Raw genomic sequence first — 12,583 nt, forward strand, 5'->3', positions numbered from 1 at the left:
ACAGCCTCAGAAACACACACTGTGAAGAAGGAATAGGCAGAGAACTAACGCTTAATACTTCACTTTGGTTTCTGAAAATGAGATGTCTATATATGCCTTCAAATTGTGATGCGACACAGTCTTTGTATGGCTGCACTCATAAGAAAAAAAAATCTGAAAATTAATCTTAGTGGGAGATGGGCTAGATATTGATTAAGCGGATGAATTTGTTAATATATTCTTCTTCCTTGATAGCTCTAAAGTAGGCACACAATTGTGTACCATTTATTTTGTATAAAAGTAGATTTTATATTAAAATGACAGTCCTATAAAAATATTGCAGCATCCTTGGAATTCAAAGACAGCCATATATCATAACTTCATCTCAGAATACATACTGACCATGTTTTCTTATGTTTTACTTCTAGGAAGCATATCCTACTGAGTATGTTGACACTGCAACGTAATACATATATTACGTAAACATGGGAAATTACTTATCCTCAGACATGTGTGCACAGCTTCCACTCACTTCAGTGACTACACAAGGGTAGACCTAGACCCCTGTTTTCAGTGTAAGTTCAAATGTAATATTAAAAGGTTACAAACGAGAAAGCAGGTAGAAAAATGATACTGCTCTGTCTTAAACAGGAAGGAAAGGCTAGGATACACTTCTACTGTATGTGATGAGTTGTCAGTTCACTCATAAGAAATACTTAAGTATAATAATTCAACTACTAGTTTAGCTAATTATAGACTAAAGTGACGATCTGGCATCCTTCTGCTATTTATAAATAAATATTATAATAATTTCATCATTAATGAAATGATGGTAATTTATAGCAGCTGAAGTATCATGGAGTAATTATTGGCCCTGCCCTATACACTTCTGGAATAATTCATTATCAGTTATTTCTGAGAAAGTTACATTCCAGATTGTGTCTTCTAGATCTTAGGAGAAAAATACTAAAGAATCAGGTCACAATTCTGAAGTTTCATTCATTGGATTGAAATACACTGCTTTAATATGATTTAATTCGCTAACTAGAGAAACTACCATGATTAAAAAAGACAAAATGACACTTTATTTTAGCTCCAGAAAATATTCCCTCAGGTACTGAAAAATGTAACTATAAAGTGTAGTAATACTACACTTCACAGTTAGCTAAATCACTGCCTCCGTTTTGGCTTTGCCTGAAATCAAATCAGCTGCTACATTCTCATGTTTTAATATGTTCACCTGACAAAACAAGCTTTCTGGTCATTAAGCCCTTCCCCAAAACTGCAATAAACAAAATCAACAGCCTGCCCCCTCAAACCAAACAAAAAACTCCCCACAAACCAAACAACAACAACAGAGTAAAATGTTGTGGCACTGACTGTCAGTGTTGAATTCCATACCAAGGAGAAGAGTTTTCTTTCCATAGGTTTGTTTGCTTTGGTAACTGATGGCCCTTTCTCTTGTGTTTTAAAGCCTGGGTTTAACAAAATGACAACTTAAAAGCCCTCCTTAGTCACAGCTTGAGGTTGAAATGGAATCAAACCACAGCTGGAATGACTTTCTAAATTAGCAAGGGAACCTACTGTTGAAGTAAACTATTACCCTGCATGTGTTTGTGCATACAGTCTTATTTCCTCATACCCACAACTGGGCTAGCTATCATTTACTCACCTCACAAAGCTGCCTCCTTCCTGTTCCTCTCAAAAAGAATTTAGTTAAAACAAAAGGAAAATCAACAAAAAGTCTTCTGTGCTTGAAAGCACTTTGCCACTTCAAATGCCTAAACAGTATCACATCATTCAGAAAATAACAAAAAAGTCTTGAATTGTTCAAGGAAAACACAGTGGGCTACATTTTCAAAGGGGCTGTGCAAGAGCTCTGAACATCTCATGTCTAGTGGGTGCTTAACATGGTATGAGTAGTTGCATGCAAAAGGCCAGGGCTGCAATCTCACCAACGAAACACGCAGTGCAAATAGCATAGATCAGCCAGCTTGCAGGTCTGCTAAGCTCTTAACATATACGCAGTCGAGAGGTTTTTATTTAATGCACATTCTGGGGAGACCAACAGATGTAACTACTTAGAAATGGGAAATCTAAGTCACAGAAAGGCACAAAACCATAAAAAGTCCCTCAAAGAGTTAACAACAGAGACAGAACATGTCCTTCCTGTTCTAACTTTCCTACCCTTGCACAGAAGAACGCTGAATCTTAATGGAAATTAACAGAAATTACCTAGTTATTGGGCTAACTTGCTTACAGGCATTAGCATTCACAAAGCAGCCTAGCATGCAGAGATATGCAGTGATTTCCCAGATGTCTCTTGATCATTTTAGCCATGATTTTAACTCATACTGAAATCCACACTCATCACCAGTAAATATGCCCCTTACAGAGATACTGCAGAGCTCAGGAACAATGAAGAAGGAAGGGCAAGAACAGCAAAGCTGCTCTGCAGCTCCTGCGAGATGAAGGGAAAATGTCACACACCATCAACTGTGTATATCTATGGGCTACAACCATTGCGTAATTGCACCTTACAACCCAAAGTCTCCATGCTGACAAAGTTTAAAATAAAAGAAGTTGAAAGCAGGAATTTCATAACAAAACAAAGGGCACATACAGAGCCTAAAGCGACTGGCAAAGTTGCAGCAACAGCAAACATGAGACCACCCATTTCTACACAGTCCTGAGGGTAGGAGCTGCATGCCCTTTCCCACCTCCCTGCCCACGGTTGCGTCCATGCACAGCATGGGCTCACTATGAGGGACAGCATGTAGGTGCTGTCTGTGATTGACTGTGTACTATTTTCAAGCTGAGCTCCTGAGGCTGCTCAGGTGATACCTTCTGCCTGGGAAATATGATACTAGGAGTCCATGAGAAGCCGGTGAGGCTGCCTGTTACCTACAGTATGGCATAGCTTGTAGGGAATCCAGGTGTTTTGGTAGTAAATCCCAAAGTCAGGCAGATGTTATTTTGCTTCCAATACCAGTGTGTGTTTTTAATAATTTAGAGGTGGATTTTTTCAGAGGTTAATCTTGCTTACTAACAACCCAGATTTCCTTTCCATAAATTATAGCAAATGACACAATGTCAAAAGATGCATAGAAGAGACACAAGCCCAGGGCTTTGGGTTTCTTTTTCACCCCTAATCCTCTCCCCCCCAGTCCCAAATTAATTCATGACATCTCCCTTTTTAAAGCAGTTCCATACCTGAAACTGATTCTCTTGGCAAAGGATTTACCTTAGGATCAGAGATCAGTGGGCCAAGACAGGATGACTGCTGCTGGTTAATGTAGAAGCAGCAAGGATCAGAGCTGCTCCTGCCCAAGGAAACTAACCTTGCTGAGGAGAGAAGGCAGTGGCATTTATGCTGTGAAAGGTCGAGGCTACTGAAGCTGTGATGGACAAGAGATGTAGGCCTCTCTGGCCAACAGGGGTCACACAGTACCAAGTACTCATGACTACAGCAGTTAGATGGACACGTATACACAGATTGTGGGTGGCATGGACTGCCTGTGCCGGCTTTTGTGCTTGAACACATGCTCCTTAGTCATTCTGATGTGAAAGTGATGACTTGTAATAACATCAAACTTTAACACCAAACTTTTCCTGTCTCGCCAGACTTTCTGTTTCAACTTCTACGCAGCACTCTAATGAGCTCTTTAGGTACAGTTCCCTTATACATGTCCCATGTGCATGATTGATGCAACATAACTTTCAAAACTACTTTCCTGATCAGACTTAGTAGAGTGAGAAAGTTGGGTTGGCAAAGGGGTATTGGACTTAACGGCCAGGAAAACCTGGAATCTATATTTTAAAATAGGAGTATGGCTTAATATGTTGTAATATTATATTGAGTTTGTTGTAATATTATAAAAAATGGACATGAATCAAAACAATCATTTAGGGGAAAACTTCAGATCCACTATACGTTAGGGGGAGGGAAGGTCACCATGCTGTTTCTGTTTTTGTTTGGGTTTTTTTTTGTTTTGTATTCTATCATTCAGTAGAATCAATCTTCATATAAAGATATGTGCTACTGCAATGTAGTACTGCTTTCAGGGGGCCTATTTTTTGCAGCAGAGTGCTACATGGCATGAGTAAGCCTGCCTGGCATGTTTTAACTTGTATCTGAAAGTACCTGCTATATTTTGGGTGCTCCATCACTAAAGCAACAATTTTAATATTCATAGCTTGCTAACTTTGTTCCCTAACCTAAGTCTCCCCCCGATTTTTTCTGTTTATCTCCTCATTCAGTTTTCCAGCCTCTTTCCCTTGCACCTCCCTCCTCTTGTTATTTTCCATATATTGCAGCCCTTGAATCACACCCCTGTTGCCAGACAGTTTGCTCTCTGCAGTGCTGAATGGACACTTCAGAAGGCAGCGTGTCTCCTTTCAGGAAGAGACTGCTTATTTCACTCACAGAGAGTAGCATCAATTCAGCACAATGGGAGAAATTACAGAACACAGCCTGGAGGGGAGGTCGATGAGGCAGAACACTGTTCTGGAGCATTCTGGCTTCACTTAACCTCTTAATAAAAGTAGGTTAGAGCATCCTGATATTAAGGACTGTGTGAAAAAAGAGAAAAATAGAAAAGAAAGAGCAGGGAGAGAAGGGAGGTTGGAAGGAGGAGGAGTAGGGAGTCCTTATCTAGGAAATGTCCTTGCAGATGATGCACATAGAAAGCCTTCCTGAACTGCAGTGTATAGCATTGTTTTATCACACTCAGCTCAGCAGTTTGCTTTTTTTTTTTGTCAGAGTCTAGACTGATAGGGGAAAAAACAGACCATCAAGACAAGACAGGTTTTACCTCTGAGTTATGATGGATTGCTGTGATACAATAAAGACATTTGAGTGGGATTTCATAATACATTATTTCTATTTTAATCAGACACTACAAAGCAGCAACAGGACTTTTATGCTTCACAGCCACTTTGAATTATTGAACGCTCACAGTAGGCTAAAAGAGCACTTACAGTTCATCAAATTAAGCAAAAATGTACAAATTAGGTATCATCAAGCCCACCAATGCATTTACAGGGAGTGAAGAAGGGGAAACAGAAAAGGATTAAAGGATGAGGCATTAAAATGTACTTTATAGTATGCTCTTAAGAAATTACAGTAATGACTGAAGAAAACAACAAGCAGCTCAGTCCATCCCTTGTACCAAGCTAAGACTTATTTCTGTGCCTCTCCCTGGACAGCAATCTATCTTCCCTGGTCATTGATTATTGAAGTATTTCCAAAGAGCATGCTTTATTGTCTTCCACATATACTGCAGCTTATATAGCATGTCTGTCATGTGATGGAGCTTACAACTACAGTGTGGATACCAAGCTCAGGATCTCACACACAGAGCCTGTTTTGCAAGGTACCGTGTGGACCCGAGACACCGTTACAGTATGAGCCAAAATCACAGCCTTCTGAATGCAGAGCAGCTTTCCTGTCACGTAAAAGCCTCATCCAGGTTTAATGATCCCAGGAATTACATTTCTCCTCCCTCTCTCTCAGCTACCATTGAGGGTACCTAAATGGAGACTCTCAGCTTGCTTTTTGGCATTATGAGTTTGCTAGTAACTCAGACACTGCTCCTTTCCTTTGTTGCTGGTTCCTGAACACCCATCATAAATCAGCAATGCAATTTTTATTTTTTTTTTCCATGATGATTCCCAGGCAAGTTTTCAATCCACTCAGGATTGCTTAGGCTCCCACTAAGACTGGAGACTTAAGACAGGCTGAAGGGGTCCTTGGTAGGAACTGGAGGCAGAAGGTGCCTGCCCATTTCAGAAACGGCTGCAAATCAGTGCTTTAAAGGCATACATAGGGTGAGAACAGGGCAGATTCACCATTGTGATGCATAATCAGGAGGGAGAGAAGGAACAGCTGGGAACAGACAGATGAAGTAAAAAAATGCAACACTTTTTTTTTTCCTTCCATATACACTGCCTAAGACTGTATCATTTCTATTGGGCCCCTTATTGCTGTGATCGGTTACAGGAATTGCCACAAAGTAAGGATAAAATTAATATTTAATAAAGCCCTGGAAGGAAGAGGAGCCCAAGAAAGCTGGTTAATATTCAAGGATCACCTCCTCCAAACTCAGGAGTGATGAATCCCAGTAAAGAGGAATTCAGGCAGGAACACCAGAAGGCCTGAATGAAGGATGAACAAGGAGTTCCCAGACAAAATCCGGCATAAAAAGGAGTCCTACAGAGGGTGGAAACAAGGGCATGTACCCTGGGAGGAATATAGAGAAATAGTGAGAGCCGTCAGGGATCAGATTAGGAAACTTGAAGCCCTGACAGAATTCAATCTGCCCAAATATATTAAGGTCATCAAGAAAAGCTTTTATAGGTACATTGGGGATAAAAGGGAGACAAGGGAAAACATGGGAAGGAAATCAGAGACCTGATCACCTGGGACATGGAGAAGGCTAAGGTCCAAACAACTTCTTTTTGCCTTGGTCTTCACTGGCAAGAACTCCAGTAATGCATTTCTAGAAGGACTTCACAGTAACAATTAAATATGGTTGTCCTCAAAAACAGTAATATTATTTTAAAATGTATGTGAACATAAGAGCTCAAAATATTAAGCAGTCTGACAAATCCCACTGAAGACTCTTCAGATCAAGGAGAGGTTTTGTTTCTAAAAGAAACTGAAACAACTGAGAATTAATTAAGAGAAAAACCAACACGCTAACAATCATCTTTGTCAAGTGTGTTTTAAATATGTAACCCACAATATAATGAACGGTTTATCAGTGTTTTTTTGCCAATTTCTTTAAAAAATATTTTTCTGTGTGCATCACTCATTTCTGCTCATCTTTCTGTAGTATTCTGTAGTATTCTTACAGCTAAGGCATTTGATCAAGCTGTTGAAGTCAAATTAAGATAAGGAAGGTAACCGGTTAGGATAGAAAACCCATTCCTTTCCCATCTCCTACTAAAGCATTGGGTAGACACTCCCTATTGCAGTGGAACAGCTGGACTGAGAAGATTTCAAATTTGCATTCCAAGGAATAATCCTTTAATAACTGAACTGAATTTAAGAAGGACCATGCAGCAGATACTGCAAATTAGAAATTGTGATAGAAAGTAAATATTCATGATGTGCCTTGTCTCTTTAATCATTCTAACTTTAAATAGCACAGAGCAGCAGTACCATGAATGTGTCAAATACAGAAGTGTTATTTCTGGTGTCATCTCAAGGTAAGGTGTTGGTTGGTCTTTCTCCTCCTTCTGTGCTAGGATAAGATACAAGTAAGTTGGTGAGGTCTGTGGATGTCTAACATTCATACATTTTCACCAAGACATACATATCTATGCCTATGCTCATATGCACATACATTTATACAAATATATATACACACACACATATAGCTAGTGGCTACGGCTTACAGTCTGTGGTGCCATCTGGTGGAAAGAAGTCAGCAGCAGCTTCACTGGTGCGTTAAAAAATACAAGTGCAGGTATCCTTAAAATAAGGAAGGAAGGAAGGAAGGAAGGAACAAAACCCCCAAAGAAGGAAGGTCTGATCCGTGTGATTTATATAAGTGGCAGTGTTCATCAAAAACCGATCATTTCCAGTCTGTCTCAAAACCTAAAGCTTCTTACCTTGACTGTGCCACAAGACTGTCATGCTCATTGATATGGCTCAGCTGTCGCTGATGAGCTTTTGAAACCACAAGAAGCTTAAATGGGTTGTGGAAATATGTAAAGACTCCCTGACATTTCTAACTCTTCTCCATCCCCGATTCTCTCTGAGGGCTGGAGTCTTGCAGATTTACTGGAACAGCAAACATCTTCAGTGTCTTCAATGCCTGCAGCTCATAGTGAACCTTTTAACAGTGGGCAAGTATTTACATGAATCCAAGCTCAATTGTGTTTTTTTTTCCGATGCCCCATCAACTTCATCTGGCAGGAGCTGTCTCAATTTCTCTTAGTAGATGCACTTAGGATAGAAATGGGCTTTCAGACAATAATAAGCAATCATTTATTTTAAAGATTACTTGGGAGTAATGTTTGCCATATAGGCAGACAAATGTAGTCTTCGTGTCTTATTTGAAGGATTTGGGTTGGATTTCTCAGAATTCTCTTTAGTTTTTAAAGAAAAAGAGAAGCATAAATGGACTGGTTATTTTCTAAGAGAAAGCTTTTATATTCAAAGACAGCACTTGCATCAGAACAGACCGAGTTCTGAGGGAGTCTGCCCAATAAAAGTAAGGTCTAATTCTTCACTAGATTATGCAAAATTCAGTCATTTGGGAATATTCTTTATATACCTGTGACTGTTTATTTACAGTTACATTGAGGTCTAAGGATCAGGCATAACATTGCTAAGGCTTTCATGGCAGAAATAAAGTCAATACAACCAGAGCACTGTAAAGAAACAAAAATAAAGCTGAGATGTTCATCAGTAAGAGTGGTGACATCATATCTTGTTTGCATTCTTTTAAAGGCAGTTTGACCTACTTCAGCTTTCTTATTTTTGGATTAATATTCTGAAATAAATCAGTTAATTACATAATGATCAGGGATGTTTCAAAAAAGGCTGGAAAGGTTGTCAAAGGTTCTGTGTTTCACAAAGAAAATACTCTGGAAAACAGAGACTGTAAGTACACAGGCAAACAAGCACAGATACATACACCAGCTGATAATTAGTTTCTGAAGCGGAGACAAATGTGTCTCCTACACTACTTCTTTCTTCCTATTCTGTTCCCAGGCTCTCTTGACCCTTTGCCTGTTCAATCGTTGTCTATTGACTCCCCACTTCCTTCTCAGGTTCTCACAAGGCTCCATCCACCTCCCCGACAGTCATCATACACTCTCAAAAAGGAGATGGAAAGGCAGTGAGGAGGAAATGTGCTATGACTAAATAATATTCCCTTCCCTGATGAGATAACATCCTAGCCAATGCAGTTTTTCTTGATAAGGAAGGAGAAAAGTCCTGGATAAGATTTTAGGACTTGAGTTGCAGTTAAGCCGTCTTTATAGCTGGCAAATTAAATGTATTGCTTGCCCCCCAAAACTCAGCATTGTAAAAAAAGCGTTAAAATGTATGAGTTCTGTTTCTGCCATTGTCTTATTTCTGCAATTCTTGCTTTTAGCTCTTCTGTTCCTTTGTTTCTCATTGTTTATATTATGATGTCTGAATCACAGGCTGCTCCTTGTATCCAGTGAACTCAGCAGAAGAATTCTTATTAACTTTCCTGGGTATAGAATTGGATTTACTGTCCATTGCTCTAATCTGTTAGATTACTTTCCTCCTGCTATTTCTTTCCTTTATGTAAATAAACAATGAATATAGGGAAGTTGTGCTTATTGGCTAATGTAGCTGTTAGTAGAATGGAAGCTAAACAAAAGCAGTAACTATTTTGGGGAAAAAGTTTTGTACATCTATAACAAAATCATCCATGGATTTGACTGACTGGAGTTGTTAAAAAACAAATTTTCATTTACTATAAAAGTGAAGCCTTTTTCCAATAACTGAAGTTCCCCCTTTCTGCCTTCCTGCAACTGAAATTCTCCCCTCACTCCATCAGCCACCAAATCCATAGGGAGAAAATTATATTTTTTTTCTCCCAGTTTTTCCTAACCAAACTCCTTGTTTTCTGTGTAAGACCAAAAATAATTACTGAGAGAGCTGGGGGGATTAATTTGTAGGACAGTTCAGCAAGTCCAGTAGTGAATGCCCGGAAGACCCTGTGATGTCCCTTGTTACTATGATTAATGACTCTTATAATTGATGCAGAACCATAAAAAACCCTGTAACTGGATGTAGAAGTGAAACAGTACAAAATCAGAAAACAAAATGCAAACCAAGTCACATACGGGTACTGGTTTAGCCAACAGGGAAGGAAGGAATGGGATTGGAAGTGTTTCAAAGATGAGGCAAGAGGGGATATATGGTAGCTTTTTCTCAGAGTACCTCAAAATCACAATAACTTTCATGACCACATGCATCAGACTTCTTCTGAAATCACCTCTGCCTTTCCTGTGTCCTTGCACCATACTTGAAGGCATAATCTAGACTCCTCCATACTTGATTCTTCTGGACTGCTTTTGCTCCCTCTATGGTTGAATTCTGTCAGGTTTCCTATTATGTGTAGCAATCAGCACAGGAACTCCTTCAGCTGGCACCTCTCGCACATTGCTTCTGGCTTCATTCTTAACACACCCCATAGGTATTTCCATTGCTTTTTCTGAGCCTTAATGATTGAAAATGTGCCTGGACAGTATCAACTGACACTAAAATGATTTCCTCTTTAGTGTCAATTAAAAAATGAGTTCCGTTTCTTGCTCCAAACATCACTTTCATGTCAGTTATTTCATAAGCCCAGGAGAGCTTTACCACAGCAGCCAGCTGCCATGGATGGAATTGTGCCTTGTTGGACCAAGCTCTGCTAGCACACAGCTGTTACACTGGCATTCTGTGTTTTGAGTGCTTGGTACATATAGTAACACCAAGTAATTTGAGTAGGTATGCATTTGGTGGGAAGCGGAGACAGTGCTGCAGGGCACTGCTGTGCAGATAGAAGGAGTAATGAAGTCTATTTCAAGGAAAGGGGATCGGATGCTTCTTAAGCAAAGCTATGAGAGAGGACCAAAACGTTTACAGTTGCTCATTATGGTGAAAAGATTCCCTTGCTTAGGTCTTTCTCTGACCTCAGCACAGAGATAATTTTTCAGGTCTAGAGACTTGAATTTGCATACTTTTTATTCTCTTCTCCATAGACCACATCTCTCTGCTGTGTCTATCGCACCAAATGGCATGTGCAGCTATTAAAAACGAGGGCAACAAAAGCACAGGTTTGCACTGGCATGCAGTCAGGCAGATCAAATATACAAGCACATTTTACACTGAAAAGTGTTGTAGGAAGAAAGAAACAGGTTGTTGGCTGTGCAGTTTGCTTTTACATTTAAGTTCTGAGGATGTCTTATGGTTTTAAGAAGATTGAAGACAATGTTACATATTCCTATCACATAAAAATACCATGGGTCTGTTTATATACATGAACATACATTGATATCCACAACACACTGCCTTTCTTAAATGGCATTCTATAAACAGGCAGAAGCAAGCAGAACTTTGCAGAGGACTGAAGGCACCCGTCTTTCTTGCCTGTGGTCAGTACTTTACTCTGCAAACTTATTACACAAGTGTGAATCTTGAAGTGTGTAATTCTTTTTTAGTTCTTATTTTTTAATTTAATTTAATTTAATTTAATTTAATTTAATTTAATTTAATTTTAATTTCAGTAATTCAATTTATGGTTTGGGGTTTTTTTGTCTGGTGGGTTTTTTTTTAAAGCCTTATTATTTTAAATTCAGTTACTTCTATGTTGTCTTTCTTGGAAAAGTAAATCAAGAGCCTAAAATATGAATGATACCAAGGAAGTCAAGAGAAACAAGTCTGAAATACTCAAGGCTATGGCAGTCTCTCTCATTGCACTTCTACTAATGTCTATAGTCAGGTGTAGCTGTGCTGATGAAATGGTTGTGTGTGTCGGGGTGGGGGAGCAGGTAATGAGTAGTTAGTCCATGGAGGAAAAGGACTGGGGCTTTATTTTGTAAATAATTTCTTTTGGATCATTCCAGATATCACTACTGGGAGAAGCAATCCTGCTATAAAATTATGTTTTTACATAACACCTCATTACTGATAAAGTGGATGTTTGTCTGTGTCACAGTGAGGAGACAATTTTCTGTGCCAGGTGTTACGCTATCTGACATTCAAGTTTCCTTGTTCCCTCACAGCTTTTGTGCACCTCAGTCATCTGTCCTGCTTCAGTTCTTTCCCTTTTATCTGTGCATGAAATTAATCAAAGTTATTTGCTAATTCATTCACCAGAGCAGCTCATGCTTGCTCTATCTCTACCTTCCTAAAGTGTAGCTGTCTCTAAGGAAAGGCAAAAAAGGGCAGAGATTCACCAGGCTGCGAAGTCTCTTCCGTGATAGGGAAGGTAATTTCCTGCCTCTTCTGAGGAAGTTTGTTGATTTTTGCCCCATTTTGTGCAATTACCTATAGCCTTTAATACTCTTACTCAGCAGATGAACTGCTAATCTCAGCTAAGCAGTTTATCTTACCAGAATGAAATATAATGCACAAATCCTTATTTTTTAAAGAGAACTTTTTCCAAGTTGAATAAAAAATAATATGCTTTGGGAATAAATAAGTAAAGAAGTCCCAGTAGAGAACCCAGTGTGGTTATAGCTTAGTGTTTATGCTTTGGGTACTATTTGAAGGTTTCTCCTAGGTGCTGTGTAGACAAGTAATGGAAATCACCATTGGAAAGTTCATACTGCATGTCAGACTGGAGGCAACGTGGATGACAGGTAAATGAGCTGGAAGTAGATTGGTAGAAGAAGGAAGTTATAATAAAATAAACTAGAATTTAGCTGAAAAGCAGAGATGTTGCTTTCGCAATTACATGATCCTGGGGCACCACAGCCAGAGGAAGTTTTTGACACCTTTTTGTTGTTTTTTTGGTAAAAAGGGAGGACTTGTTCTCTCGTACTTTCTGTCACAAGGAGCTGGCTATGAAAGCTGAAACATATTAAAGTAATAAACACATTTCATGCAGCCAGGGCTGGCAAATGG

The sequence above is a fragment of the Pezoporus wallicus genome, unplaced genomic scaffold (genome assembly GCF_028554395.1).
Source record: "Pezoporus wallicus isolate ANWC-B61680 ecotype Strahan unplaced genomic scaffold, APGP_CSIRO_Pwel_v1 contig_3181, whole genome shotgun sequence".
Taxonomy (NCBI): domain Eukaryota; kingdom Metazoa; phylum Chordata; class Aves; order Psittaciformes; family Psittacidae; genus Pezoporus; species Pezoporus wallicus.